Here is a 26,736-nt window from a genome sequence, read left to right as displayed (position 1 = left end):
ATGTCAGTGTAAGATAAAGCATCTAGACTTTGCTCAATTCGTCAAAATCCTCTTATTCATTAATTTAGTGGGAGGAAATGCCAGCTGTGATCAGGGTCACCTGGATCAATATGACATTTGAGTATGCTGTGGAGGGAGACTGAGCGAGGCAACATGGGACGATGCACAGCATCACCTTAGTCCTGCCCGTGGGGCTGTGGTCTGAGCACCTGCAGGGACCAGTGGGGGAGTGCTCCACCTGGCTACCAGGGCCACCGCAGCTTCAGGACTGCCAGGGGACAGGGAGAAAGGACCCTCACCACTCTGTACCTTGAGTTATGAGTTCAGCCTTGACTGGGAAGTCTTTTATTTTATTTTGTTGATTATTTATTTGAGGGGCAAGCAGAAAGAGAAAGAGGAGAGCTTCCATCCACTACAAAAGCCTGAAATGCCAGGTGAGGTCAATGCTTAGAAGTGAGAATCCCATCCAGGATTTTCATCCCCCCCATATGGGTGGCAGGGACCCAACCATTTGAGCCATCACCACTGCAGTATCTGCACTAACAGGAAGCTGGAGTCAGGAGCCGGAGCCAGCTATGGAACCTGGACTCCCTGATGTGGGATGCAGGCGTCCTAACTGGCTTCGTAACTGCTAGGCTCAATGCCTGCCCTGACTGAGATGTCTTAGAGCATAATTTCTCTAACCTTGGCACCCACATGAATTTCCTCAGCTTCATTTTTTCTCTTCAACTTCCTCCTTCAGAGCATCCCACAGGTCTCCTCACGAGGTGGCAGAAGTCGGAGAAGGGGCACAAAGCGGCAGGCCCACTGCTCCCACCCACCGAGCCTGCACACATCATGTCCTCTCCTGCTCGGTTCCTGGGAATGGCTCTTCCCTGGGTCTAGAGTGCTCCTGTGAGGAAGAGGGGGACCGCAACGAAAGACCAACACCTGCGTGAGGTTGCGACTCTCCATCAGAGAACAAACAGCTTTTCCTTCACCAAGACCCCAGAGGAGACCACCAGGAGCTCATCTCCCTGGGGAATAAGTCTCACGAGACCACTTTTTTCTGGGATCAGTAATGGGGAGCATTGCACAGGCACTGTCTGGCAGGGTATCCTGAATCCAAAAGGATTCCCAGGGAGAAACTGTAAGATTGAGACAGGGCTAAGAGTGTAATTCCTGGTTTTCATTCTAAAAGTCTGAGTGGACTCCTACCTTGGAACTGAGGGTCAGGGTGGGCTCCTGGTGCCTCAGGAGGACATGAAGGGGCCAGAATTGTGGCACAGCAGGTTAAGCACTGCTTGCTTAAGAGTCCTCGTTGCTCCACTTCTTTTTAAGATCTATTTTATTTGAAAGGTAGAGTTACAGAGAGAGGTAGAGACACACAGAGAGGTCTTCCATCTGCTGGTTCACTCCCCAGATGGCCACAATGATGGGGCTGGACTGGGCCAGGCTAAAGCCAGGAGCCAGAAGCTTCTTCCAGGTCTCCCACATGGGTGCAGGGGCCCAAGGACTGCTGCTCCACTTCTGAACCCACTCCCTGCTAGTGATCCTGGGAAGGCAGTGGAAGATGGCCCAAGTCCTGGGTTCCAGCCATCATGGGAGACCCAGATGGAGTTCTAGGTTTCTGGCTTCTGCCTGGCCCAGCCCTGGCTGTCACAGCCATTTTGGGAGTGGAAGCTTGCTCTCACTATCACTCTAACTTAGCCTTTCAAATAAATAAATCAATCTTTAAAATAAAAGTAGGACATGGGTAAAATAAAAGTAGGACATGGGTAAAATAAAAGTAGGACATGGACATGGAGACCAGAGTCCATGGAGAGCAAATCCTCACAGGAGAAGAGCAACACCAGTCTCCTTTAGGTGCTGGGTGATGCAATCCCATGAGCCAGAGGATGTGGAAGCCCTGCCTGTGAAAGAGGCTTTGTCTTCTTGGACTTCAGCTCAATTAAAAATGTGCTATGAGCATTCATTAGTTTATTTGTGACAGTACTCTCACAGACCCATATTGTATAATTCTGTATACACATGGTTCTTGGATTACAATGGTTCCAGTTAACGATTTTTCAACTCAACAATGGTACAAAAGCAACACCCACTCAGTAGAAAAGTGTTTAATTTGAATTTTGACATTTTCCATGGGCTAGAACCTGGGCTGGTGATAGAGGGGAATGGCTCAAAAAGAAGTGGTCATTGAGAAGATACAGGTGGGGGTTTCTTCAAATGTTCTGGAGATAGTGTTGGAGTCTTACTGGTGACACCCCATCTTTTCAACATTAGCAACATGGGTCATTTGGGTAAACCATGATGGTATTACATAGACACGATTGGATGAGCTGTCTTTCATCTCCCTGAATCCATTACTCTTTCTGACCAGCTACGTCCTGTCCCTTGTCCACCGTGACCTTTCCAAGCAATCATGATTCTTTGTATTCTATCTTTACTTGGAGGTTCATAATGCTCATGCTAGTTGCAATTTTCCTGGAATTTTCCAACTCTCCCAATCCATTATATTTCATTTCACCAGCTTTATTGAGATATACTTTAGCCATATCTGAATCTATTTCAAATTGCAGTAAGCAGACCTTACTTACAACACAGAGATATACAGCAGGCATTTAAACACAGATATGCTGAATCCAGATCCAATGGCAGTCTTTCTCTTGACAGCATCTCACATTTTACCAGTTTTATGGCTGAACCCACACATTGAACTAAACCTGTTACAAAACACTCTATAATTCAGAGTCCCACGCCTCTTCCTGATTAAAGCTCTGAACTCACTCTTCAGTGCAGTTATGTCTGGCTTGCGGCTTACCACGTACCCTCCGCTCACTGTTCCCTCCTCCCAACCAGAGTGGTCTCCAGAGAAGTGAACCTGCCCTGAAATCTCCAGGATGTCACTGAAGTCTCTCTTCTCAGAGTCAGTCTGGAGTCTTCTTGGAAGCTTCTATACACTGGGATTCTCAGCACATCTCTAGACCTGCCCTAAGCCAGTGGTGGATGAAGTCTTGGTCCCGAACAATCCATGCACCAAAAGATTATAACAAGTCCTACTTTCTAGTCAGGGCAGATGAAGTTCCTCAATTATGAAACCTCACTTTCATGATATTCTGTGAGGGCAGCAACTGGAACAATGTCCCTCACCATGTCACGACAATGTCAGCTACAACAGCTCATGGATAAAGTGGACTAGCAAGTGGTAAGGGTCTTTGACACTGGACTGTTTCTCTTCTGGACATCACAACTCTCTGGAGCACATTTGAGAATGTGCTGATCACACACTAATTCAGTAAAAGTTATTTGAGCATTTTCTTAAGCATGTGTATTTACCTTAATGTATACATGTATCATGTATTTCTATATTAATATGTAAGAACGATTATAAAATAGACACAAAAAACATTTTTTAAAAACTGATCAATTAAAGAGGCAGAGAGAGAGAGCAAGTCCCTGTCTATTAGTTCACTCTCCACATACCTGCAGTGGCCTCCAGCTGGAGCAGGAACTCAGTTCAGTTGCCCCGTGTGGGTGGCAGGGGCCCAGCACACCTGATCCATCACCACTGCCTCCAAAGGTTCATTAACAGGAATCTAGAAATCAAGAGAGAAATCAGGCCTCAAAGCCAGGCACTCCGATATGGGACAGAGGTGCCTTAACTGGCTTCTCAGCCAGTAGGCCAAATGTCAGTCACAAAATTGACCACTTAAATTTTTCCCTGGGACAGGCACTGAGGCACAGCAGGCTAAGTCACTGCTTGGTGTTCCTGTGTCCCATACCAGGTTGCCAGTTTAAGTCACAACTACTGTTTCCAAACCATCTTCCTGCTGATGAGCCTTAGAAGCAGGAGATGATGGCTGGAGTACCTGAGTCCCTACCACCAAAGTGGAGACCCAGATGGAGGTCCTGGATCCAGACTTCAGCCTGGTCCAGCCTCAACTGCTACAGCCATTTGGGGAGTGAATCAGCAGATGGAGGACCTCTCTCTCTCTTTCTCTCCCTGTCGCTGTTTCTGTCTCTCTCCCTCTTTCTGTGTGTGTGTGTGTGTATGTGTGTGAGAGAGAGAGAGAGAGAGAGAGTGAGAGAGAGTGAGAGAGAGGTAGAATCATCCATTTAAGTGAATAAATAAATCTTTAAAACTTTTTTTCTAATTTTCTTGGGTTGTGTTATCATTAGCTAATACCTGAAGGCAAAATATAAATTTAGGACAAGCCTCCCACAGATAACTTCATCTTTAAAGATCCCTTAAGTAATCCTGTGGAAAATTTCAGTTTTCTCTTTGGTTGCCCATTCTGAGTCTCGTGGTGTTACCACTCCTTTTACTTTCTAACCTGTATGGCAAGGAGAGCATGTCTGAGCAGCTGTGTCTATGTGGCCACTTACGGTCATTCCCTTTGGCTTATGTTCCACCTGGTTTCTTTGATCTTCAGTTTCATCACAAGAATGTTACAAGCCATTTGTCCACCATGGGAAAGCTAGTTTAGTTAAAACTATGTAAGTGATAAATCCATTAACCAGCAACACACATCAACAAAACATCAAGACGCATCAAAAGTGAATGAAGGAGAAGGCAATGCTGTCAAACCTCACCTCCCCTGATGTTTCGCCAGCTAAACACAATGTAGGTTCACTCACTGTCACTCTCATGGAACAAGCAAAGACACTGGTGCCAATCCATATATGGGTATTAGTAAAGCTTCATTATGTTCCTTTTTTTTTTTTTTTTTGAAAATATAGAAACAGAAGTCTTAATGCTTTCTGTGAATTTCACAATGGATGGTCTTGCACAACCCCTGGCTATGTGCTGCGCAGCCCATTTTGGAGATGGCTGGTGAAGACCCTGCTTCTCCCCAGCTGGTGCACTGGCCAAGGGGGCAATGTGACCAATACTTAGGAAGTGAAGACATGGGCAAAAGCTGGTTACCCAGCCTCATTCTCAGAGAAAGACTTGAGTATAGGAAGCCATGCACCTGAGTCAAGTTCCCTGGAACATTAAGGACCTCCCATCAACGGTGTCGAGGTGTTGAGGAAGACCCCAACTCTTCAAAGTCTAACTTATGAGCCAACCACAAGGACAATGACCACAATGGCAGGTGGATGAAACTCCTCTTCAGAAATCTTTCTCTTCAAGGCACTCATGGTTCCAATCCCTAGATTTAGCTTTACACACAGATTCTTCAGAGCCCCACGGAACATTCAGGGAAGCCAAAGCTGGTGCTTAGCTCTTAAGTCCTGAGTGCTCAGAAATAACTGAATGCATGAGTGTTACTCATCCAAGAAAACATATTTAAGACTTCACACCGAGGGCGAGGGGCAGGGACAGGAGTTTTGTGCACATGAGGGTGCCATAATCAGTCTTGTTCTGTAAGAACACCACCAACACCCTGGCCATGGCTCTCTCTGGGAGGAACTCCCAATGGTAAGAATCCATTCAGGGGCTGGTAATGTGGTGCAGTGGGTTAATGCCCTGACCTGAAGTGCCAGCATCCCATATGGGCACCAGTTTGAGACTCAGCTGCTCCACTTCTGATCCAGCTCTCTTCAATGGCCTGGGAAAGCAGCAGAAGATGGCCCAAGTCCTTGGGCCCCTGCACCCATGTAGGAGACCCAGAAGAAACCTCCTGGCTCCTGGCTTCGGATTGGTCCAGCTCTGGCTACTGGGGCCATTTGGAGAGTGAACCAGAAGAGGGAAGACCTCTCTCTCTCTCTCTCTCTCTCTCTTTATCTCTGCCTCTGCCTCTCTGTAACTCTGCCTTTCAAATAAATAAATAAATAAATAAATCTTTAAAAAAAAGAAGATACTATGATTACATACTGAGTCCCACATCTCTGGAGCTTTCCCAAACACACACCTCCTTTTATTCCCAAATGGAATCATCTGTTAGTTTTCTACAACATTGACATCAGCCCTCTCAGTAGAAGGCTAAGGAACAAGATCTCACAACAAACAGGGCCTCCATGTGTGACAAGGAGGGGAGGCGTGGGGAGGAAATACATCTCAGTTCCAAGGGTTTACCATCCACAATCACAAAGGTGAAAATGAGCTGAAACATCTGAAAGTGCCTTTCACTGCTATTTCAATGCATGGATTTTTGGTAGATAGAAATTTGACAGTTCACTTGTGAAAGGTACTAGCTAGATTGATATCTCCCCATTAGCCATTAAAATAAATCAAAGATAAAAGAAGTGTAAGGACAAGAACAGGGAGGACAGGAGGACAGTAGAAGCACATCTTCTGATTCTGTATCATGGCCCACCCCTGTGAGGGGCATTTTCTTGTATGTAATTATTTACTTACTCCTTGAAACAGTCAATGAAATCAATAGTCATAGTTTACCAATTTTAGATGAATACAATCACAGCATTTAGCCCAGCAGTGAGGAGCCCCACATCCCCCAGTGGAGTGTCTGTGTTCAGTATCTGCCTCTAGCTCTGACTCCGGCTTCCTGCTAATGCACACCCTGAGAGGCAGCAGTGATGGCCCCAGCAGCTGGGCTTTTGCCACCCAAGTGGGAGTTCCTGCCAGTACCAGCTGTTGCTGTGGGCAGTTGAAGACTAAATCACAGGACAAGAGTATGTTTCTCTGTGTGTGTGTGTGTGCCTTTTTAAAAGAAAGGAAGAAAATTAATAAAGAAGGTGGGCAGGACGGTTGGGATCATGCCCTAGCACAACTGTCAACATAATAGAATACAAAAAGATAAAATTCTACTTTCTCTTTTTAACCTTCAAAGAACAAACTTCTCTGTCTTCCAATACATCCAGGTGACCCTCCTTCTACTGAGAAGTCCTTCCTGTTGTTGACCACTAAGTACATCCTGCTCTGTCGAATGTCATTGTACTGAATCTGCAACTCCAAGCCAGCTTCTCGCCAACAAAGCAAGGCTCATCGCTGCTGAAGACTGCTGGGAAGGTGCTCTCCTCTCCCCCCACACTCATCTCCCTTCCTTTGTGGTCCCATGTGAGTGTGGACCCAAGCATCAAGGGCAAAGCAGCCCAGGCAGAAGAGGTGAACACACCAGCTTCCTGCTGTGTTACAGCCGGTCCTACCAGGAGCACATGCTGATTCCAGCTGCACGGAGCTGTTGGGAGTCCTAACATCTCCCAGCCTCTTCTCAGCACTCTCCAGCCCACTGAGACTCGTGACTCCACCTGATATGCAAGGAAAATCCCCTTGCCATCATGACAGCTTAAACATGACCTCTGCCAACCCAGGGCTGCCCACTACTCAGTACCCTTAGGTCTTGTTCCCTCACTGCACTTTTTTTTTTTTTGACAGGCAGAGTGGACAGTGAGAGAGAGACAGAGAGAAAGGTCTTCCTTTTCCATTGGTTCACCCTCCAATGGCTCCCGGGGCTGGTGTGCTGTGGCTGGCACACCGCGCTGATCCGAAGGCAGGAGCCAGGTGCTTCTCCTGGTCTCCCATGGGGTGCAGGGCCCAAGCACTTGGGCCATCCTCCACTGCACTCCTGGGCCACAGCAGAGAGCTGGCCTGGAAGAGGGGCAACCGGGACAGAATCCGGCGCCCCGACCTGGACTAGAACCTGGTGTGCCGGTGCTGCAAGGCAGAGGATTAGCCTATTGAGCCATGGCACTGGCTCACTGCACTTCTGTTCCATTGTATGATGGCTGCTCACATCCACACCTGTGGAGTATAAGCTACCAGAGCATACAGTGCTGGTCCTGTTGTCTCCAAATCTCAGCCTTGCAGCATTCCTTCATCTTGTCTCAACATCTCCACAGTGGAAGAAGGCACTGGTAATTCAACAGGAAGCATTCAGGTGAAAGAGCTCTCCGGGCTTTTGGACACAGAGGAAGGATGCATTTGGTTACCTGGCCACTGCTAGGGGAACTCCCTGCTCTCTGCTATTATTCTCTGGGTCGCAATGGACAATGGACATAAAATCCATTCCATGGAGAGCAAACAGCAATCAACAGGTACATTGAAACTCTGTGACCCCATGTCACAAACAGCCACCCAATCCACTTACTCTCATAACTCATTTCTATTCTAAATTGTTCTCCACAATCATGCTGATGTGTAGCTTGGAATTCCAATACATGCTCCTCAACAGAGAGGGAACTGGAAGGTTTAGGGCATCTAATTGAAGAAGTAATGCAGAATTACCCTTTAGACAAATGGGCTGCTAGTGACCATGGGAAGGCAAGGTTAGAGTTTGCAAACTTTACATGGCAGGTGGCCAGTGTCACTTGTCTTTCTTGTCTCCAGAAGGTCTTGTGTAATAGAACTCAAATTTGGCTGTTCTAACAGGTGTCAATGTACTTACCCCTGGTGGCAGCAAAAAACAGTTGATGGTATGTTAGCTACAGAAACTGCAGTGCTGTCTCTGGAGAGGGGTGTTTTCCTTCCAGAGTCAGGAATGTAACACAAGGTGATCCAATCCCTAAGGAAAAGGAGAAGTCAATGTCAACCACTTTATGGTTTCTAGCAGGTTCCATACATGGAAGCAAAACCTTATTGGAAAGAATCATAAGAAAGCTTTGCAGCGGTTTGATATGACAATGCATTGAAGGCTGGGACTGGGAGCTTCTGACCTCACTCAGAAGCCCTTGGTCCAGGTCCTCTGTGTGTCCTGACCACTTTCTGACAGGGGCACTAGGACGAGAAAGGAGTTGGCATCTACTGTTCAGCAGCTTGCATTAGTGTCAAGTGCTCTGTGTGCTTTTTCTCATCTGACAACCCATCTCCACTGCTCCGAGTCCCAAAGCCAATGCCCCTCCCCTCCTGCCATTCCACTGGGGCTAGCCCAAAGACCTTTCCCTTCCTTGTACTTCTAAAGATCCATTTACAGTTCTTGTCTTGGTTCATCATGGGAGAAGCCACCCTTTACTTTGGCTATTTCTAGGTGATGACGTGAAGGCCTGCTCCAGCTCAGGCTAGGAGCAAGCACTGCAGAGGCCTCTGTTTGCCTATGACTGTGAGCAGGTGATCCTGGAGTGTCCACTGTGCAAGCCCCCATCCTGGACAACCCCAGAAGCCACCATTCACATTAGAACCTGTGCATGGTGTCTCTGGGATTGTGTGCATGGCAGCCCAATTGTGGCCCAGGGCTGGTCTCATTTTCTTTTTTTTTTTTTTCCTGACCTGGGCCGGTTCATCCCTCCTTAGGCAACCTGGTGGTCCCCCACTCCCAGGAGGTCACCATATTGATGCGGACACCCAATTGGCATAGTGCATGACAGCCCAGAACTCCTGGACTCAAGCAATCCTCCGGCCTCAGCCTCCCAAGTAGCTGGGACTACAAGAATGCACCACCGCACCTGGCTCATTTTCTTTTATTAAACAGAGATGTTACATGCTAAAAGGTTGTGTCCCCCTAAATGTCAGTGTTGGAATCCTAATCTCCAAGTGGATGTGGGTCTTTGGTGTGGTTAGGTCATGAGAGTGAAGCCCCCAGATGGGATCAGTGCCCTTACTTAAGAGACTGTGGGAATGTCCTTGCTTCATGCGAGAATATCACAGAACAACAGACACCCTCAGAAACAGGGAGGACAACTCCCTGAGGACTTCCTCAAGATGCAGAAAGGACAACTACCCTGAAGCCAAGTGTCCCCCAAAGGCCACCCCTGCTTGCCCCCATGGACTTCACCATTATGCTTCCTGCCAAGCCCATATTTCCAGAAGCCCCCACCATAGCTGGACTCACTTATCCTAGCGTGCAGTGCCATTGCATCTCAGCGACCTGAGGACCAAGTCAGCAGTGGGGAAGTATGTCAGTGGCTCTCAGGACTCCTCAAGCCTTCTGAAATTTTATGCAAAATATCCTGTCAGTAGGAATATCTTCATTTTTATTTAATGAGGAAGAATTTCCATAGCTTTTATCAACTTATCAAAAGGGTTTGAAATGCAGAGTGTTTGGCAATCAAGAGTCTGGACATAATTCAGCTCTCCTAAGCATGTTTGGACAAGTTGGTCCCTCACTGTCTGGTGATTTACATGGTTTACCAGCTGTCTCCATCCTCAGGGGTTAGGGCAGACCAGGTCATGTCTCTGTCTTTCTCTTGCTCTATTTGAAATTACCTCCTCGCTTCCTATGCCCCTGTCCAGGCTTTCTGTTTATCTGTGTGCAGACACACCTGCTGGCCCAAATTATCACTCAAAAGCAATGTTGCATTCCTTATTCCAAGAGCATTAATAGCAATAGAGCCCAGGTGCTTATCTCGCCTGTGTCCCCAGAACATGTGATGCCTCCAACAAGGCAGGTTTTCTTTTGAAATAAAACAATCTCACCCCTGTCATACTCCTCTTTGACAGCATGATTTCTCCTTGCCAGTGTGCATGCCCTGGCCCTCTAGATGACACCTGCCACCAGTGAGATGATTTCCAAGGCAAGGGGCAGCCACTGAATGCATGCTGCACACTGGGCCCCTTGTCACCCTCAGTGATGTACAGCAGTCCTGGCTATTGAAGTGGGAGGGTGGAGGCTTTACCAAGCCTCCTGATGATGTGGGTGGAACGCTCTCCTGTAACAAACCTCTACAGCCAGGGTGGAAGAGTGTGTGCATGTGTGTGTGCTGTGTGAGTGTGTGTGTGTGGGGGGGTTGTTTTTCTACTTGTCCTGTGGCCTAAATGTTCTGTGCAGTGTCTGCTGGAGGATTGAGTAGCTGTGAACCTACTGGTCTCTACCTTCCCCCAAGTACAGCAACACCCATGAGGAGCAGGGCACAGCCACCCTCTTATGTGGCTAATTATAGAAGAAGAAACAGGCCCTGCCTTGAGATACTGCTGGATGCTTCTCAGAATCACGAATACTTCCAGCTGTCGATCACAAAGCAGGGTGCAGGGAAGTCTCCAGAGGTTAAAAAGTCACCCACAAGTTAATAGCTAAGGAAGCCAAAGTTATTTCTTTTGTTAACCAAATTTCTGTGATCATCCCATGACCATGCAGTGTGTCTCAAATGTGAGAATGCGCACATTCAACACTGATAGACATACACTCCCACCTTGACCTGAAGTCACGAGAGCCTCTTGGTCAAGGACAAGAAGGGAGAAACTTCAAGGAGTCCTGAGTGGTGTGATGATGGGAAGCGCATGGGCTCTTCTAGAACTTCATGGAAAATAAGTATCAAGGAAAAGCTCCAAATGGGTTTCAGCATTTTTTGCACCAAAATAACCATGTTTTAAATTCCATTCTCCATGGACTTCCTGCAGTGCCCTCATATATCCTTCCCGGTGGCCTGCACGCTTATCCCACAGTTATGTCACAAGATATGCCGACACAAGGGACAAAAATCTGTGCACGCTGATGAAAACATCCTGTTCTCTTTCTTCTTGGTCCCAAATATCTGTTTCCTATTACAGATTGTATTAAATCATTGATTCAGACAACTCTATTTAGATTGTGGTGAGAAAGAACTGTTTATTAAATTATAAGTCTGTTTCATGATTAATCATTTCATGCTTCATGGATCCTTAGCCCTTCTTCATCCTAATAAAACAGCATTACTGTTCAGCCCATGGTACACCAGGGACTTCTGTTTCTTGGCCTCTCCCCCTTCCGATTCCTCAGCTAACAAGACATGGGAAACTCAAGCTCCCGGAGCAAGGACCCACAGTGACCACCCTGCCAGAGAGAATGGATACACAAGTTTGCATGTCTACAGGTTCACACACTTCTTCTCAAGCTAATGCCCACAGTTTATTCAGATTTCCTTCTATTTTACCTGGTATCCTTTTTCTGTTTTTGTACCCCATCCAGGAGGACAGGTAACAGTGTCACTGTGGATGCTTAGGTTCCTCTTGGCTGTGACACTTTCTCAGGTTTTTCTTGTTTTTAGTGGCCTGCACAGTACTGTTACTGTGTTGTTGTTGTTGTTGTTTTGCCTATCTTTTTCTTTGTGGCAAAATATGTATAGCATAGAATTTGACATCTTAACCATTTTAAGTCTAATTCAGTGATATTAAGTACAACCATAATCTTGTGCAATAATCACCACCATCCACCTCCATAACTCATTTCATCCTATGATACTAAAATGCTGTACCCATCACATATTAATTTCCTACTTCTGCACCCCCACCCCCAGTTAATGAAGATGGCCATTCTCCTTTTCTGTCTCTATGGTTTTGACTGTTCTAAGAATTGAATGTACTTGGAATTGACATTCATCCTTGACCCTGGACAAGAATGAGAACTAGCAAATGAACTGATGTCAAGACTCATGGAGAAAGGCATTTAAGTGCTTGCCACTTCTCAGGAAAAACAGCAAGGCCACTCAACAGAGAGGGGGCTGGAGTTAGTCCCCTAGGCAATTGGAGAGAGGGGCTTGAAGGCAAAGAGAGGGACCAGAATTACTATTCTTGAGAATTTACAGAAAAGGAAGGAAACTGAAATTGCTAAAGATGCTAAAGATGCTAAAGATGGCCAATTTCACTGATAGTTAGAGAAATTAAAATCTGAACCACATATGTTATTCCATATCAGTAAACTGATTAAAAAATAATGTTTGCAGGTGCCATGGTTCCTTTGGTTCATCCTCTGCTTGCGGAGCCAGCATCCCATATGGGCACTGGGTTCTGGTCCCAGTTGCTCCTCTTCCACTCCAGCTCTCTGCTGTGGCCCAGGAGGGCAGTGGACAGCCCAGGTGCTTGGGCCCCTGCACCCGCATGGGAGACCAGGAGGAAGCACCTGGCTCCTGGCTTCGGATCAGTGTAGCTCCAGCTGTAGCGGCCATTTGGGGAGTAAACCAATGAAAGGAAGATCTTTCTGTCTCTCTCTCACTGTCTATCTGTCAAATAAATAAAAATAAATAATGTTTGATAATTCTAAGCTTTGATGATGTAGAGCTATCAGGACATGCATATACTGGTCATGAGAATGTAAATTGGTACAACCACTTTAGAAACTACTTGCAAGTATCTAGTAAAGTTGAAGATTTAGATATTCAACCACCCAGTAACTCCATAGCTACATATGTATTCTATAAATCATTGAAAAATTGTGTTATAAGCAGCTTTACATAAAAAAATAGGAAATAGGTGATAGGAAAATGAAATCTTGTAGGCTGCAAAATGTCAAACAGGAGAACAGATCAATAAATTGTAATGTATTCACATAATAAAATACTATATAGCACTGAAGATAACAGAAAATCAACATAAATATATAAATAAATCTTAGAAACCCAGTATTGAGGGGGAAAAAAAGCAAATTGCAGAAGAATATTTTCACTATAAAACAACGTACATGGAGTTGAAAAACTTGCCAATAATGAGCACAGATTCTTCAGGATGCACAGGTGGTGTCATAAAGAAACATGAGGGTGTCCTAGCAGTAAACCAATACACCATGCACAGTTTGGAGGGACGGCTTCCAAATGAGGCAACTGATGAGAGCGCGTGGGGGCCTTGACTCATTTTCTCCCTCTAAAGGGAAAGGCACCACTATGCGATCCAGCAATCCCTCTACTGGATATTGGCCCAAAGGAAATGAAATCACCATATCAAAAGGATGCGTGCCATATTTAGGGAGATGCTGCCATGCTCACTGCAGCACTATTACAGTGACCAAGACAAAGAATCAGCCCAGGAGTCCACCAATGGATGAAAGGATCAAGAAAGTATGCTATATATAAACAACGGGGTAGTATGCATTCATACCAGAGAATGAAATTCTGCCAGTTGTGGCAATGTAGATGGAACTGGGAATATTGAGAGAAATATGCCAGGCACAGAAAGACATTGCTAGTTCACACTCGCCTGAGGAACTGACTGTATCTCACAGAGGAGAGCAGTGGTCATTGGGGACTGGGAGTGGGAGGTGGAGGGGATGGAGAGAGGCTAGATAACAGGCACCAGAACGGCTGATGGGAGAAATTCGTGCTGGTGGTGCTCCATAGTGTAGCAGAGTATCTGTAGTCTCCAGCAACTGATGATAGATTTGGAACTAACTAGAAAAAAGAAAGGCCCAAAGGTTTCCAACACAGAGAAATGATGAATGAATGTTCGAGGAGATGGAAATGCTAATCACCCTGACTTGATCATTAGGCTTTATATACATGTATCAATCTATCATACTAGAACCCATAAATATGCATAAATATTATGTGTCAATTAACAAAAATTAAGTCAATAAAAAGGAAAGCATTTTAATACTGAAGCAAGCTCTCTGTACAGGTGTTTGGGGTCCCTGTGCTTATTAAGACCTACAGAAGGAGGCCACCCTGGGGAAGCACCATGAATTCACCTGGCTACCAGGGTCAGCTCTCATGTTGGGAGGATGTGAGTGAGGGGACTGGGACACTCATTGCTTCACTGCTGCCAACTGCAGCTCAGCAGCACTGCTGACCCTGAAATACAAGCACGTGCAGACCCAGAACATGATTTTCTTGTCTCAAGCCTGCTGCCCTTCTGCCAGGGTGAGATCCACATCCACAACAACCCTAGCAAAAGCTGGACAAAGGCAAAGCATGGGGGATGATGAGGCAAAGGCATACAAGCAGAGAGGCTGGAGGAATTACTGAAGCATCCCCACCTGGCTCAGGGAACACGTGAGCTCTGAGAGGAATGAATGGAAAGGACAGTGGCAGATTCTGGAGGGCCAAGGGGAAGTCTGAGCTCTGTCTTACAGGCAGAGGTGGGTGTGTGGTATCAAGACTGGTTTTGGTCGAGGGGCTAATGATGACCCAGATTTCAGGAAGATCTCCCTGTGCTGCATCTTCTGCTGTGTTCTCCTATATAATTCACTTCTTACTTGCTTGTCCTTGATGTGCCTCACTGAACCCAAGCATGGAGCAACTAAGCAACTCCCATAGGCCTGGGAGTCTGCAGACATAGCAGCCACTCAACAGCCAGCAGGCCAGAAAGCAAACTCACTTCCCTACAGAAGGCTACCTCCATCTCTCAGCCAGCGGGTTGGAGAAGTGTTGGAGAAACAATGGCCAACCACAGAGGGCTGTGGCTCTGAGATGAAATGAGCCACGGCATCCATGATATCCTTGGAAGTTTTCCAATCACAGCTGATTTGCTGGACTCCCTAAAGGCTTTGGAAGATATCAAGTGAAGAAGCGAACTGCCCTTCATCTTTCTTCTGCTTTCAAAGGAGCAAGCGCCTTGCAGCTGCTGAGAGTTGCCTGCTGTGCACAGTGCCCTGCAGATGTGGCCGCTTCCCTCCCCATGAGGAAGGAAGAACCCAGGGGATCAAGAAAACCCAGGAATGCAGTCCCTGCAGCATCTTGGCCACTGTCACTCAATAAATATGCTCAAGGAGACACTGAGGACCTCTTCATTTTTGGTTAAAAACAGGAATAGGGTTTCTGTTCCTTTTGGGTCTCAGGGGAGATAAGAGACTAGAGACATCTTCAAATTCTTGCATTGGTAGTTTGCAGTGTGGTTCTGCCCGTCTCTGATTCTGTAATCCTGGACAAGTCATCTCACTCCCATCATCTGTGAAATGGGGACAGAAGTCATGTCTACCTCCTGAGGATGAAATGAACCAGCACATTTCCAGCAGCCAGTGATGGAGAAGAGTCTCCCAGTCATAAGTAATCACCGCGTTCAGAGGGAGAGAGACAAATGGCTCAATTTCACACCCAAACACCAACCAGTTGATACAACCTCCCAGCCTACATAGCAATGCCTTCTTTGCTGCTGGTGTCTGGGAGTCCAGGTATTGAAACTCCGACCCTTGCAAATTTCAATTCTCATGGAACTTGGAGCCTTCATGGTGAGATCTTTATTGCCCTCCTTCAGCTCTTTCTGACTTCAACAAACAGGGCTCAGTGTATAGAACGAGGCTGCCACGGACCTCCACAGAGATAACAGAAAGCTGAGATGGCACCTTCTTAGCTGTGCTGCTTCCTCGTCCTCGTAAGCTGTTAAAACGTGAACACTGCCCAGCTACCTCGTTCAATGCTGCGCTCTCCACCACCTGTCGCCCATTTCTTTTTAAGCACATACTGATTATTGCTACTCGATCATTAGCCACTCAGCAGATTCACCATGGTATTGGCATGATCTCACTTCCTTGGCAATTCAGAATTGTTACATTTGAAGACACCTGGACATACTATTGGCTTTTAGAATGCTGCTTGGTGTTTCTGGTGCGTGTTTCCTTCTTTCCTCCTCTGGAGAGAGTATTGATTATTATCTGAGTCTAGGCTTCCCAGGAGTAGCACAGCAGCAATCAGTGTTTTGCTGTTTTCTTTTTTAAGATTTTCTCCCTTACAAAATTACATCTGCTTATTTGTTGGAGCAATCAGGACATGGGAAAAGTGTGAAGGCAGAACTTGTTCTCATTCGTGACCTACACCAGACACAAAGAGACTGCATGGGCATCACCCAACCTGCACGCTCCAGGTGTGAGGGTCCTGTTCCTTGTGAGTTAAATTTACCCACACAAATACCATTATCAACAGTTTTGCTTTTTCACTTTATCCATTCTCTCTCTCTCTTTTTTTTTTTTTTTTTTTGACAGGCAGAGTGGACAGTGAGAGAGAGAGAGAGAGAGACAGAGAAAGGTCTTTCTTTTCCATTGGCTCATCCCCCAAATGGCCGCTGCAGCCAGCACACCGTGCTGGTCCAAAGCCAGGAGCCAGGTGCTTCTCCTAGACTCCAATGTGGGTGCAGGGCCCAAGGACTTGGGCCATCCTCCACTGCACTCCTGGGCCATGGCAGAGAGCTAGAGAGGAAGAGAGCGACCAGGACAGAATCCGGTGCCCTGACCAGGACTAGAACCCGGTGTTTTGTCGCTGCAGGCAGAGGATTAGCCTATTGAGCTGTGGCGCCGGCCTCCATTCTCTTTTACATCATGTCATACATCTAGTAATTTTCAGCATGGTTTTCACCAGTAAACTCTATTTTTAATCTGGTCTTTTCTTTACATTTATTAGTACATTTTTTTTAAAAAAATTCTATTTCAGTTTAACAAAACATAATTTTATTTATATGAATATTTAATGTTCTCTTTGTGTAAACACTTCTTATTTCTGTCTTGGCTTATCTTAACACACCACTTGATTCTTTTTAATCTGATCCTTGAAATTTTAGTCTGATTTGCTCTTATCCCATTTTGAGCTTTAACACATCAGCCTTCGCGTGTTATTGTTATATTATGTATTTATGCATTTATGTCATTTTAGTCATCTGTATATCAGCAACTTAAAAGAAATTACTTAGAGGGTGGGCACTTAGCCTAGCAGTTAAGATAACCATTCTGATACCTGTGTCCCACATCAGAGTACCTGGGTTCAATTCCTGGCTCTAATTCCTGACTCCAGCTTCTGTCAATGCAGATCCTAGGAGGCAGCAGTGGTGGCACAAGTAATTCAGCTCCTGACACCCATGCGGGAGACCTGGATTGAGTTTCCATGTCCTAGCTTCAATAAAATAAAAAATTAAAAAGAAAGTATTTAAAGTTTCTATGTACCTAAAACACTGTGACATATTCCTGAAACATTCAATTAACTCTTAATTTTATTTATTATATTCTATTTTGTCATACATTCATTTTTTAAAGTTTATAAATATGACATATGCATATATCAGTATACATGTGATACATTTGTGCAAAAGTAAAGATAAGAAGTGGGCTGTGAGCTCTCTGCTCAGATCACTCCTGCTGGTACTCACTCAGTATGCAGAATATCAGAATCTCCAAACAGAGAATGAAAAATAAAAGCTATCCTCCATCTATCCTCTGCTTGCAAAATCTCACCACCACTGTATCCCCTGAAGCCATGATCAGTTTTGGCCTCATACCATTCCAGATGTCTTTTTGCACAAGTGCAGATACAAGAACGAAGAATATTTATTTTTTCACTTGAATTTAATAGAGAAAAAAAGAATGCTAATGTGAAACCAAAGAGCTTGCCAAACTTTGGATAAGTATTGCTTCACTGAAATAATATTATTTCATAAAAAGCTAACCTTTTGGTTTAAGAAATAGTGTTATGAGAGTTAACTGTAATATCATGATTTTTTTGTTTGCTTTTTTAAAGGCATTTACTGATACATTAGATCCTGAGGGTCACAGCAAATGCATGATAATTACTACAACACAACTGCCATCAGTTCTCATGTTAATGTGATACTAATACAGAGAGAGCAGAGTCCATGTAGTGCATAGATACAATTCTAAGAGCTTAGGACAGTAGCACCTGTTTTCCTATGTGACACAGAAGGAGCCTCCCCTCCCCACACTCCCCCCAGCTCCTCCTCAGCCCTATGCTTTATACCCATTAGGATTTCTTTGTGAGGTTGACAACACTCACTTCCCTGGTGGCTTCTGTTCTCGTGGACAGCTGGTCCTGCACTTGTCAGAGGTCAGAGCTCATTATGCTTTCCTCTGCCACAGTTCATCAGCTGCTCTGTTTGTGTTCCTAACTAATAAGGGCATGCACTTATTAGGGCCCAAGATTTCATTTTGATTTTTTGCTCTTAAAAATTATTATCTCTGGGTCTGGCATTGTGGCATAGCTGATTAAGCTACTGTAATGCCTGCATCCCACATGTGACAGATTCAAGTGCCAGCTGCTCCACTTTCAATCCAGCTCCCAGCTAATGTGCCTGGGAAAGCAGTGGAGCCCCAAGTACGTGGGCTCTTTCCACCCACATGGAGACCCACATGGAGTTATAGGCTCCTGGCTTCAGCCTGGTCCAGCCCTGGCCATTGCAGCTATTTGGGGAGTGAACCAGCAGATGGAAGACATCTTTCTCTGTGCGTCACTCTGCCTTTGAAATAAAGAAATAAATACTTTAAAGAATAATAATATATTATCTCTGAGGCAGGCAATTTGGCCTAGCAGTTAAGATGCCTGTGTTCCACATCAGAGTACCTGGGTTCCACACCTGGCTCTAGCTCCCAGGTCCAGCTTTCTGCTGATGCCGGTCCTGGGAGGCACCTGCGGTGGCTCATGTAACTGGGTTCCTGTCATCAAAATGGGGGACCTGCACTGAACTCCAGCCTCTAGCTTTGTCACAGCCTGGCCCCAGACCTTAACAGCATTTGAGGAGTGAACCATCAGATGAAAGTGTGTGCTCTCTCTCTCTACCTCCATTCACATAAATAAGGCTTCAAATATTATCATCCCATTCATTTTATGTTACTAAAAAGCCTTTTTAAATTAGACTTTAAGTTCTTAACTGATTAAATAACTCAGTGGAAGAATGGACTGAAGACAGGAACGGGTGTAACAGATGGGGCAAGGTGTTCCTTGCCCTTGAACATGGGCACAGCCAATGCCTTCCAGGGACAGATGTCACAATGCTGCTATAGTCTCACAATTTGTGGCAATGAATGATGTGATGAGGTTCTGAGGCAAAACATAATTCCCAAAGATGTTCTGAAGGGCTGGAGTAACTGCATTTTGAAAAAGTGCCCCCATTCAGGGAGGCAGGCCCAACTTCCCATAAAAGCAGCATCACTCTGGGGAAACCAAAACTTACAACAGAACATCTTACTAGTGTTCACCATATAAGGAAATCCTCTGGATCTGAACCAATCAGGAACAACCGTGTTCGATTAGGAAATACCAGAGGAGACCCTAGCCAATGCACTGTTACCCCACACCCCTCAATGACATAACTCTGCTTTAAAAGAGGCTCCTGAGCATGGCTCGGGGCCTCCCTCTGCCCTCCGCTGCGTGGTTGGTTAGACGGGGTCCCTGCCATGGCTTGTACTTCCGAAATAAACCTTGCTTTTGCACTTCAGTGTGTTCGAGCCTCTGGCAGTGTTTGGGGATCCAACGATCTGGGCACAATAGTTTCTCTGATCAAGCATATATCAAGGACTGAATCAACTACAGCATTAGCATCCTTTTTCAAAAGATCCTTCTATAGATATGTCTTTAGTTGTGAGAGCTATGCAAGAGAACAGGCCTAGCCTAGGATCCTCTAGCCAACACCATTCAGATGGGGAACACTTAGACTTGGGGAAGACCCCTTTCATAGACAGAAGTCAAGCCCCCTTAGGTCAAACCTACCTGTTTAGAACATCACTTGTCCTACAAACTGGACACCAACCTCAGCCCTGACCCTCACCTCAGGGTCACACTGAATACCAGCTGTTGGCAGGGATGATGACAGGTGTTGATGACAAACCCATGTGCCACATTTGTCTGTATTGCAAAGGGAGGAATTAATTCCTTTTTGAGTCATGCTGGACTCATACAGTAAGTTTGATAGCCAAGCAAACAGAATCCTATGTGATCAATATTTGTTTAATTAGCTTATACTATGGGGAAAGTGTTACACTACCTACTTGAAAGTTAATTATACCTACTGAGTTATACAATTATTATTTTAATTGTTAAAGATTTTATTTTTTAAAGATTTTATTTATTTATTTGAGAGGCAGAGTTACAGACAGAGATGGAGAGGCAGAGAGAAAGGTCTTCCATTGCTGGTTCACTCCCCAAATGGCCACAATGGCAGGAGCTGGGCCAATCCAAAGCCAGGAGCCAGGAGTTTCTTCTGGGTCTCCCAGATGGATGCAGGGGCCCAAGCACTTGGACCATCTTTTACTGCTTTCCCAGGCCATAGCAGAGAGCTGGATCAGAAAAGAAGCATCCAGGACATGAGCAGTCACCCATATGGGATGCCGGCACTACAAGTGGAGTCTTAGCCCACTACACCACAGCACCAGCTCCTCAATATAATTTTAGGTAAGTGCCACAGGCTCAGAACTCTAAAAATGAGCTGCTTGATATGAGACTAGCAACTTAGGGAATGCTTCCTTTAGCGGTAACTGGAAATCCGGAGGGTACTAAAAGCATCATTAGCAAAGGGTAGGGTGGTGGTGGAGACTTGCACAGGCAGAAAAACTCATTTGCAGGGTCTGGGTCATAAAGAATTACAGCCTTCTCAAGGGCTTGATTTTTTCACAAGTGTGACTAAGTCACAGTGAAAAAAAAAGTAACTTAGCAAAATTCTAATGAGGGGCTGGAGTTGTGGTGCAACAGGTTAAGTCTCTGCCTACAAAGCTGGCATCCCTTATCAGAGCACTGGTTTGAGTGCTGGCTGCTCTGCTTCTGATCCAGCTTCCTGCTAATGTGCTTGGGAAAGCAACGGTGTAGGACCCCAAAAGCGGTGTCCTCTTGTGACGACCCCAGAAACACAGACTCCAGACCAGACGATGCAATAGAACAGGAGGTAATTTTATTTCATTTGCGCAAATGGGCCCTCTACTGCTGCAAGCAGCAAGCAAGCGAGAGGAGCCCCGAGCAGCTATCTCACACAGCTTTTAAAGGGCAAAACCACAAAATTAACATATTATAGGCTGGCGTAAGTTCATTGGATAATTTTCAGTAGCGGGCCTTGTATGGCAGTCTAAAAGTGGTAATGTCGGTGGAAAAGTACTAGGTCAAAGGGATACATTAGGGGAGGGGGTCTCTAGGAGAGAGGAATAGGTTGCTACGTGCCTTGCAGCTTTCTTTGTTAACCTTGAGCAAGCGTAGGGAAGGGGCTTATCTACAAGGCAGGTGTTCTGTGTATCTCTGGTTAGTAGCTGACTGCTTTCTCTGTGAACCGGTTTACTCCCCATTTCCCAAGGCCGTCTCTGGAACGGTTTGTCTCAGGAGCCCCATTTTTTTATGGTGGCTCTTGGCTCCTTTCATTCCCCCATTTTCTCTTTGAACTAATTTTAATCCTAAAATTGTGTGCCGTTAATGAGGGGTTTCAATACGGTCACTGGTGGCCAGGGCTTGATACTGTTGCGTGAGGACTAATGCCAATGATCAGCAAGCCAGGCCTTAGCATGTGGGCCCATGGCCAACCATGGGTTTTTATATATTTTTTTTTTATTAAATTGAGAATGGCCTCTGTCTTAGGTTGCCCTCAGTCATCTCTGTCCTTACCCGTCATCGGTAACTCTGGCAGCTTGGCCTAGAGCCCTGTCTTAGGTTGGTACAGGATGCTGAGCGTCCTACCCGTCTTTGAGTACCATTCCAGCCCAACATTAGGTGAGAGATGAAACATACAGCCAAATATTAATTATTTTGATTACAAAGGAGGCTTGGTACGAAGTTTTAAATGATGAATCTCAGTCCATTCATACTATAGGGAAGTCAGCATAAAATGCAGAACACACGGAAGACATCCCATACAAAGTGGGAAAAGCAGTAGCAGTCCAGCCAACATTAATAACCAATGAATCCATTGAAACCCTTCAAATGAATAGTGGGTTAGTAATAAACATATGTTGCATTTTACTCTTAAGTTTATCAATAACAGACTCTATATATGGCACATTGTTAGTAATGTTAAAGCAATATCCCCCAGGTACAGGTTTACAACTTAAATGATCTTTTTAACAGCAAGTAATTGTTAGCTGCATGGCTTAAAAGCACTCCTGAGTGAACTTGATCCAATTCTTTGGCTATATTGGATAGCACAGTAGCAGTAAGATTGATTGCTTTGGTCACCAAACATGTAAGCCTTTATAGTCCACGATTATTTCCAAAAGCCAGTCCAGGAACACTTACTACTGATGCAGCCATGGCAAGGGCAGTGTCCTCTCCTATTAGGATGACGTTGTTATTGTAGTCTTCAGGTAAAGCACGCCACTGACGTGCTCTATCCGCTGCTGTAAATAGATGTTAGCATCAGGGCCACACGGCCCAGGGAGCAATTGCAGAAAGGCATGTTGGTTACATGGAAAAACCCATCCCTTAGGAGCCCTTGTCCCATACCAGTACTGGATCAGGTCCATTCCATTGATTGGTGATAGGATCCCTCCATTTCACCACTGCTCTTTTTACAGCTGTTTTTAAGCAGTTAGAATTTAACAGAGACATCAAGAGAACATAATAGATTACTTTAACTCATTGCTTTAACAGAGGATCAGATTTTGATTTTATGTCAAAGAAAATAACCAAAGATTTCTTCTTCCCATAACATTTTGCGACTTTCTCACACCTTCTGTAACTTGCTCAAACCTTTCTCTTCTCCCCCCCTTTTTTATTCCAGTATAAACCAGCCATTAAGATAAACAATTTTTACAAATCATATCCCTTTTTTATTTAAAAGTATCTCTTTCTTTTAACTTTCCTTATCAAGAACACGCTTTTATGTTTGTGACCTTTTACATCAAAATGATGGTATCTGGGACTGTAGCAGTCAATGGGAGAGTAACTTTGTTTAATTCCCTGTAATCCACAGTCATTTTTCAGGTTTCATCTGATTTCTTAACATGCAAAATTAGATAATTCCTTTTAGTGATTATGGGAATCATCACTCCAGCACTAAGATAATTTTTTTACTGTTTTAGATTTTTTTTTTATGTCCACCTGGAATTTTGTATTGTTTACACTGAATAACCTTAGTTGGCCCTGGCAGCAGTACAGGAGCTTGATATAATTTTTCTATCACTACCTAGCACTTTGACTCTAAAGGGCAGCATTTTTTTTTAATATTTATCCTATACTGTTTTTTCCAATTGTTTACACATGCATCAGTATGCAGATAACAAAATCCATTCTCACCTCCCCAAAGCCTATAGTTCATCCCCCTTTTCTACCGGCACTGATAGCAAAACCTCAATAACTTATGGAGGCTGTGCATTCCGTAACTTGCCATCCCAATTCTCACTCGATTCTGAGCAGAGAGCCCATTCCTTCACCAAAGAGGTGAACTGAAGGTCTTTTCAGCCAGGAACATCACAGGTTACACATGCAACTTCAGTTTTTCTTTTAAAGAAAGGCATTGCTTTGCATACTTGCAGATCCTGCCAACTACGCCAATTTGTGACAGTAAATTACTTTTTAGCTGTCTGCTGTGCACAGACTTAGTTACTTTTAATCTGCAAGAAATACGCTGCAAGCCTTGTAGTGCACACTAAAATTATTTAGAGGAAAGATGGTAAAGGAGCATAGATTAACAGAATGTTGCAATAAACATGGCTCCATTGCTTTAATGGTACTATGGCAAGATGGTCCACTGATCCCTGTAGGGAGGGCCTGAGGCTGGCCCCACTTCCAGTTTCCTGAACTCTGTTTTTTAATGAATTACCTTCTTTATCAGTTTTGGAGTGACATTTATTGGCCCAATGCCTTCCCCTTTAGCACTGGAAGCAAATCCCAGGAAGAGCCTTATTTTGATTTTTGACTTCTGGACAATTTTTGTACATGTCCCTGTTGCCCACATTTATAGCACCCTCATTTATCAGGCATAGCCCTCCTTGATGATTTTTGTAATGACATACCAAGCAGAGCGTCAGGTCCTGAATGTCCTGTTATTAATCCATTTTGTTAATTTTTCATTAAAGGGACTGTCACAGAACACCTCAATCACAGTAGCCAATTGATCATGTAATCATTACGGGCACATTTAACATTCAGCTTGATTGCGTGTTCCCCCAGGATGAAACAGCAGCAGCAGAGGCTTGCTCCGGCTCCCCCCTAAAGCCTCCAAGGACAAGGGTGGCTCATTGCCAAGATTTTAGGCAAGCAGTGCGTCCCATCTCGGGTCTTGGCCAGAGAGCCGAGACATGAAGCATGCCCACCTGTTTATCAGAAAACATTCCTTTATCCTCCTCCCCGGGAACTGGCCAGGCTCCCAAGGAGCAGGAGAAGGTCATTCGGCAGCAAAGTTTCTTGGTTACCAGAGCCAAATCTAGGTACAAGCCTCTCCAGCCCAAAAATTTGTCCTTACATTTGGCCCTAGAGTTGCATTGAGAAGTAGACATAATTAACACATCATAAGAATACAATACACATTTTTCATACAAGTATACATCTATCAATCAAACACAACAATAAAAACAGATGGGGGAGACAGTAAGAAATAAAGGACAACAAAAACAGCAACACACAGAACACAAATCACAAGCTGCGCGGCAACAGACCGAGACAAAACCGAAACTATCAGAAGGGAGTGGCAGTCTGGCCAGGCTCTCCCCTGGAAGAAAGGAAATTCCCTCTTTCCCTCCTTCCCAGACCACCACTGGAGCGTTCTCCAGGGTTGAACCAGGGGTCTCAGGACACGTCTGAAATCACAAGCCGCGCAGCAACAGACCGAGACAAAACCAAAACCAAAATTTCAGAAGGGAGCGGCCGTTTGGCCAGGCTCTCCCCTGGAAGAAGGGAAACGCCCTCTTTCCCTCCTTCCCAGACCACCACTGGAGCATCCTCCAGGGTTGGACCAGGGGCCTCAGGACACGTCTGTCTCCCCCTTCGGTCCAGTCAGTACTGAGCCTGTACAGGCGCCCCAGGATGGATTCCACGTCGTCCTGGCAGACAAGGACAAACAGTACAAACCACAGTTACAATGATACACAAGTAAGCAAACTTACCTCCGTCTGTCCGATGGAGTGTGGGAGTCTGGCGTCCCCCAAATCCCGGACGAGCCCCCAAATGTAGGACCCCAAAAGCGGTGTCCTCTTGTGACGACCCCAGAAACACAGACTCCAGACCAGACGATGCAATAGAACAGGAGGTAATTTTATTTCATTTGCGCAAATGGGCCCTCTACTGCTGCAAGCAGCAAGCAAGCGAGAGGAGCCCCGAGCAGCTATCTCACACAGCTTTTAAAGGGCAAAACCACAAAATTAACATATTATAGGCTGGCGTAAGTTCATTGGATAATTTTCAGTAGCGGGCCTTGTATGGCAGTCTAAAAGTGGTAATGTCGGTGGAAAAGTACTAGGTCAAAGGGATACATTAGGGGAGGGGGTCTCTAGGAGAGAGGAATAGGTTGCTACGTGCCTTGCAGCTTTCTTTGTTAACCTTGAGCAAGCGTAGGGAAGGGGCTTATCTACAAGGCAGGTGTTCTGTGTATCTCTGGTTAGTAGCTGACTGCTTTCTCTGTGAACCGGTTTACTCCCCATTTCCCAAGGCCGTCTCTGGAACGGTTTGTCTCAGGAGCCCCATTTTTTTATGGTGGCTCTTGGCTCCTTTCAAACGGAAAATGGCCCAAGTACTGGGGACTCTGCCAGCCATACAGGAGACCCAGATGGAGTTACAGGCTCCTGGCTTCAGCCTGGCCTAGCCCTATCACTGTGGCCATTTGGGAAGTGAACCAGGGGATGGAAATCTTTTTGTCTCAATGTCTCTCCCTTTCTGTCACTCTGCATTTCAAAGAAAATAAATATTAAAAAAATTTAAGAAGGAGAATACTATTAATAGTGAGATGAACTAGCCAGATCCTGGGAACCTAGTGATTTATGTTAAGAATCTTATATTTTTCATAGGAAAGGCATGTAAAGTATCAGGAAGGCATTGCAAAGCCTTAAGCATGGATGTGATGTACTCGGAAACACTGTAACATTTTGGCTCAGAGTTTGAGAGTGGAGTGCATAGGCAGGATCAGTCACAGAAGCACAGTAATGGGACTGATGCAAGTTGAGAGGTGAGGGTGGCTTGAAGTCAGATTCTAAAGGTGATTTGAGCAGCAGAGCTACTCAACACATGCAATCTAAAGGACTTGGGAACTGACTTAGGTAGGTATTGAGACTTTAAGAATGACAGGTTTCTTGTTTGAATAATAGGTAAAACTAGGTAGCTAATTCCGTAGAATGAAAACAGGGAGAATAAGCAACTTCCTACTCAAACATCTTCCTGCCTGCAGTTTCAAACTTCCCACTCAGACTGTTTTGCAGAGCTCCTTGTTTATGGATGGTTGATCTGTCCAAAGCCAATGTTGCAAGACAAGACTTCCTGAAACATTCTCTGAAACACAAGTACCAAGGAGGAAACTGTTGTAGGCTTCCCCTCTCTGCTCCTGCACCCACTCTTGCCTAAACCACACACTCTGGGAGGAAGAAGCCCATTTTTCCAAAGGGAGCCTGGGAGCCTTCCACTCTC

At 45.2% G+C, this 26,736-nt stretch overlaps 1 long non-coding RNA gene across 1 annotated transcript; it reads right to left on the bottom strand.

Annotated features, from left to right (window-relative positions):
* Positions 1 to 1,741: 1,741 nt before the first annotated feature.
* Positions 1,742 to 25,858, bottom strand: LOC138845504 (uncharacterized). Its single transcript, XR_011382793.1, has 3 exons — positions 17,182 to 25,858; positions 8,268 to 8,384; positions 1,742 to 3,575 (listed from the first exon to the last, which is right to left on the bottom strand). It is a non-coding gene; the product is annotated as an uncharacterized lncRNA (long non-coding RNA).
* Positions 25,859 to 26,736: the final 878 nt, after the last annotated feature.

Source organism: Oryctolagus cuniculus, chromosome 15, assembly GCF_964237555.1.
Source record: "Oryctolagus cuniculus chromosome 15, mOryCun1.1, whole genome shotgun sequence".
Taxonomy (NCBI): Eukaryota; Metazoa; Chordata; class Mammalia; order Lagomorpha; family Leporidae; genus Oryctolagus; species Oryctolagus cuniculus.
This window is presented reverse-complemented; position numbering and strand designations above follow the sequence as displayed.